The sequence below is a fragment of the Lepidothrix coronata genome, unplaced genomic scaffold (genome assembly GCF_001604755.1).
Source record: "Lepidothrix coronata isolate B3197 unplaced genomic scaffold, Lepidothrix_coronata-1.0 Scaffold1, whole genome shotgun sequence".
Taxonomy (NCBI): Eukaryota; Metazoa; Chordata; class Aves; order Passeriformes; family Pipridae; genus Lepidothrix; species Lepidothrix coronata.
In genome coordinates, this window is record NW_016690181.1 from 10,225,797 (window position 1) to 10,231,614 (window position 5,818).

A 5,818-nucleotide genomic window follows, 5' to 3' on the forward strand; every position below is an offset into this window, starting at 1 on the left:
CCAGTAAAGAGTCCCATGTATTCATCAATAATAGGACTATTTTTGAGGATCTGTTTTTTCAATTCCAGAACATGAAACTGAACGTACATCAGGTCTGGATTAGTCAGAAACATAATTTCAGAGGTTTTTTTTTTTTTAATATTTTAAAAGGACCTATTTCATCACTGTGCTAGATTTCTAAGATCTAGGGACAGTACCAATAAAATGCTTGACTGCTTGAGTTTCATGTTATATCCATATGCTTAACACAATCTCTTAAGAAAAAAACCCCATACTGCACTGAGATGAGTGTAAAGATGCCCTTCCTGCTGTACGGCTGTTCTCGGGGTAGCTGAGCTATCAGGATATGAATCACCCTGATCTAAACAAAGAGAAACTTACATGTCAGTGGTGGTTTTGGAGAACTGAAGCTGATCTCTGGTGTGCCCAGAATTCATCAGGTTGGGAGGACAGTAAATTTTGCTTTATTTGTAAGTGTCTTCTGCTAGAAGACGGTTTTGGCAGGCAACTTACCCAGACTTCTTGTGGAAGTAATCTGTCAGTGTTAGAGAGTACAAACTACACCAGTGATGATCTTCCCATGCCAGGTTTGCACAGGTGGTGTCACAAAGGTGTCCTGGAGCAGTGTGTACTGTGGAGCTCTTCTAATGTTGTTTTGGGAGGAAAAAAAAAAGCACTAGCTGATACAGCTGTGTTCTTTATGACTCACTGGACTAAGCATGGCAAGTACTTCTGAGAGGAGAGATGGGTGAAATCCAAGTAGGAAAAAACTATTTTATCTCCCTGTGGTGCACTGAGAGGAAACGCCCAATACTTCACAGCAGCCAAGGAAGAGAGCAGTTGAAAGAGCCTCAAAATGGCCATGATTTAAGCAACTAACCCTTGCTGCCCTTCTGTGCCTGCTGCAAGAAAAAACTACAGGAGGTAACAGTGCCAATACCTTTCATCTACTTTGGCTCTTAAGTCCTATCATGGTGATCTGGTAGTAATGAAAAACACTCATGTTCGCTGTAGTTCTCTGTCAGACTTGTAATAATGGCAGTGGTTCAGCCCTGTGAGGGGTGCAGGTATACCTGTGTTTCTTTCTGTGGTGGTTTCTCCATTTCAGGTTACTGGAAAAGAGTGGTTCTTTGATATGACTTTACTGAGAGGTATCCTCCTTGCCCCATATTGCCTTGCTTGGCTGCTGCAATAGCAAAGTTGATGTTTTCTCAGGAAGGGATGGCCCTGTCACACCAGTCAGCAGGGTTTTTCCACATACAAAGGAATTTGTTTCAATGGCACTGAGCTATTCAATGAGTTTGCTGTGCCCAGGCCTGTGGGATGACACTGAAATCTGTGGTGCCAGCTGCTGGCTATTGAGATTGAGGGGAGGAGTACAACTACAGCTAGATAAATTGTTTCTTCACCCTATTTTTGTCTGTCTTCTCTGTGTGACCTGTTAAACCTTGAGTTATGGACCTGATTCTGTGCTGGTTGTCCTCGTAATACTTTTAAATTCCTTCCTGAAAGTGCATAATTTTAATGAAAACTACTGTAGCTCAATCTGCTATGAGAAAAAGGACAGCTCATTTGGTAAACTGCTTAGAGAAGAAATTTTGGGGGGCAGCTCTCAGAAAATACAGCACTTGCTACATTATCTCAGGGAACCAGAGTTTGTAACATAAGCACCTCCTAGGTGTTCCTCGAGAAGGTCAGGGCACAGCTCTGCTCCAAGATTTCATACGTTTTACAAAATTGGCTAAAACCTCTGCATGGTAAATGTTTCTTCCAAAAGCAAAATCAAAACCTATTAAGCCTTCTTTCCCCTTACCTCTTTGTGAAACAGTTGTCACCTGATGGTTTTGTATATGAGCAGTGATGTGCCTGAAAGTCTGTCGCAGACTTGTTAGGTGTGCTGGATGGAGTTAACCACTCCATTCTGCTGGTTTCAATGAGCTTCAGATATGAAGGAGCTGAGATTCCTACCTGCTCTGTAGTCACTGTTCTGAATTTTCAAGTGTCACTTATGCCTTTTCAGACTTAGCAATGATTTCCAAAGGCAAGGGTACTGATGGGGTGGATGTGTTTATTCCACAATGCTGTCAGAGAAAACTAGTGCCTGCAAACACTTCGACTTGTGGCCTAGTCCTTCCCCTTGAAGAATCAATTTTAGTTAGAACTAATTTGTCCTCAATTCTTCATAAAGAAAGGTTCAAGGGCATTGAAGAGAAGAGAAAGGGGAAGATAGTTTTGTGCCTGGAGATTACACTGGTAACTGATCATTACCAAAATGACAGCAGGAGAGAGTGATTTAGTCATAGGCTTGACGTTGAATTGTGTGAGCTTTCCTCAGTAGGACACAAATGCTGCATCTCAAATCAGCTCTGCCTGAAAATCATTGCTAACACCATGGGCCAGGGAGAGTAACGTGACATCTTCACTACTTGGAAGGCAGGGAGAACGTCCTGGACACTACTGTAAAGCAATAAGCAACGGCTCCCTGGGGCCACTCTCAAATTGTTTCACTTCTCAAAACGTTTCACTCTTACTACTAAGGCCCAATTTTGCAAGCTGCTACATGCGCACAGGCTCCTGAACTTGGTATGTGCGACTTACGTAGGGGAGAGATATCTGTTGTAGCTTTCCAAGAAGGAAAATTCAATCCCAAGGAGTAGGACAAGGGGACCAATCCTTTGCCTCAGGAGATGCTCCTATGAAGCAAGTGCCAAGCGTTTGTCATGGAATGGCCTGATACACACAAACATCACAGGTGAGAAAAAGACATCAGAGTCAGGCTTTCCAGTGATGCAAAGTCCAACTCAAGATGGGCTTCGTGACCACTACACTAGTCTTGCTGACTATGGGCAACAGTATTAAAGTAACATTCAGAAGTCTGTAGCAGACTGCCTGTCATCTTCCCTTGAATTCCCAATGGCTGGTATCAACCAGGGTCCTACCTGAAAAAAACAAATAGGGATTGTTTGCTTGTACATTCTTATCTCATATGTACTAACTGCTCACCATTCCTTAGGCTAGAAAATAAACCAACAACAAGAGATTGCACACAAAGCTGCCTCAGTGGCATCTCAACATGTAAGGGCATGAGTGAACTTGCAATGTTCCAATAGGAGTTTGATACACATGAAAAGCTGCCTTGTAAATCTCGCTGATCTGGCTTATTGCCTCATTGTGAGCAATAGCAGAACTATGGTACTTTCTTATTAAGGGGGATAAAGATTAGTTTAGGGAGTTAATTTATTTTTGAGAAAAACACAGTTGTTTGCCAGCCTACTCGTGCCAGTGCCCAGGCAGCACTTCACAAGAGATTAGTGTTCACATGGTTCATTTCATCAACCTGTTTCAGCAGGGCAGCATTAACCTACTCAAATAAGTAACCTTGAGGGCCAAGGCAGAGTGATGTAAACAACTCAGGATGAGATTGCTGTTGAGAAATCCAGTGAAACTAACCCCAGCATTGTCACAGCACTGTTGTTTCTGTTTTCCAGATATGCTAGGAACATTAAGGTTTGTGAAAGGCCAAAAAAAGGGAGCAGCATTGGCTTGAGAATGAAGATGTTCTTGTAGTTACAAGCATTAGGGAGGTATCTGCAAACAAGGTTCACTGCTCGGTTTTGCCACAGAATTCCACTAAAGTCACAGCCCATTGACTGGTTCTTCTGCAGAACAATCCCTGTTCTGGAAAAGGCAAGACATGATGTTTTCTTTGGGTTCAACTACGTGAAAATACCTTTCTGTGTCATCAGGAGCATGGGGTGAAAGCACTATGATCATCTTGGTGTTAAGGGCCTTTAAGAGAGTCACAGTGCAGGTGTGCCAGTGCTCACTTCTCCAGGTGGAGGAGATGAGGGCTGACAGGGCTTATGTAACCATATCAAACATAAGGGAGGAAGGAAATTACAAAAGCAAGTACAGTTATGAGAGGAAGAGAGAGAAGGGTGGGCATGAGCAGAGGACTTGAGATAAGGAAGGTTAATTCTTTAGGTGCTCCAGAGTCAGCTAATATATATTAAGGGTAGTTCCTGGCAGCTAGGTGAGGTGGTGGGCTCCAGGGCAGGACCTGAAAGGAAGATAAAGCTGTACTCCTGCCTATCTGATGAAAGGAAAGCACAAACATTTAATGAAAAAGCACTCTGTCTGTAGAGGCTGGAGTGTGATGCCTAACTTCACCTCAAATATTAGATTTATACAAGGGTTACCTGCTGAATTTGGTTACTTCAGTCACCTGACTGTGAGGCAATAGACTGAGGCATTGAACAGCTATTCTTGCAACCTGGATGGCCTCTCTGTGAGGAGGGTATCAGCCTATCATTTGAAAGGATATTTGGAGTGGAAAGAACAGGAGAGGGGCCTCTTGGATGACCTCTACTAACATAATTGGTGAAATTCCCATGGGGAAGAAAGCCTGGCTTTGTTTAGTCTGGGAGCTGTTAAGGACAGGTATAATAGTATCCCAAATGAGAAACTTTTGACTGGATATAAGAAAACTAATCCAAAGAGCTTTATGCCGTGATGAATTAAGTAGTTTTTTAAACTTTTGTAGGAAGCGCTTTTGCCCTATGTTGTTTCCATTAAAAAACTATCTATGCTTTTTGTTTTGTATCCCCCAAACCTCCCTCCTGCTGATCTTGCTTTGTAGCTCTGAGTTGAGCAGTCTGCTTCTTGTTATGCTGATGCTTTTGATATCCCTGTAAACTTTCATAATTAATTGTTTGAATGACTGTAGTCTGTATTGTTTATGACAAGGGGATCTTTGCAGCTTCTGAAAGCTATTTTGATCTCCTGCTAGCACTGGCCTTTCACCCAGTGGTGCTCTGTGGTGAGCTGATACACTATGGGCTTGCTTGTGCAGAAGCACTACTGAAAATTGCAGTTGCCCTGACCAAAGGTACGTGCTTTGGTGAGCTTAGACGCATATGGAGAAAAAAGGTTGAGGGAAGGTTAGCAAAGGCAAGCAACTGTGTGTGTTTTGGTGAGTAGTATATAACAGTATACAAATTCCTCATGAGGGGAAGTCAGTGGGGAGACACTGATCTCTTCTCTCTGGTAACCAGTGGAAGAACCTGAGGGAATGACCTGAAGTTGTGTCAGGGGAGGTTTACATTGGTACTAGAAAAAGGTTACTCACCTGGAGGGTGGTTAGGCTCTGGAACATGGTCCCCAGGGAAGTGGTCACAACACCAAACATAGAGGAGTTCAAGAAGCATTTGGACAACACTGTCAGGCACGTGGTGTGATTCTTGGGGTGTCCTGTGAAGGGCTGAGCTGGACTCAGTGATCCTTGGGGGTCCCTTCCAACTCAGGATATTCTGTGATTCTAAGTTTTGAGGCAGAGAAAGCTGTTAAGGGGGGGCTGCCTTTTTCCCAGTTCTTACGATGTAGCTGTGCCAAATCTTGCCTACTTCTGGCTCCTCAGCTTTTTGTGGAAGGGGAAAGCTTTTCCCTTCCTCTCACGTTTCTTACCCATCCCCCGAAAACCCAAGGAAACCTCAAGAACTTGGAGCAGAAGCCTCCAATAATTAGCTTGTTTAGTGGAGGCAGAGCAGCCTGCTGCTCCGGTACTGGGCGAAGCTTGGGATGCTGCGAGAAGCAGCTGGCTCAGCCCCTGCCGCTTCGGAGCGGCGCTAGCACGGCTTTAGTAACTCGACAGGCGGTGACTGCCCCCAGTGCCCACGGGCCGGGAACGGGGTTCACCGGAGGAAGGGTTGGGAGGAGGGGCCGGGCGATCCCGCCCCAGCCGGGGCTGCGGAGGGGCGGTGGCCGTGCCGGGGGCGGGCCCGACGGCCGGGCCGCCGCATATAAGCTCGGCCTCCGCCGC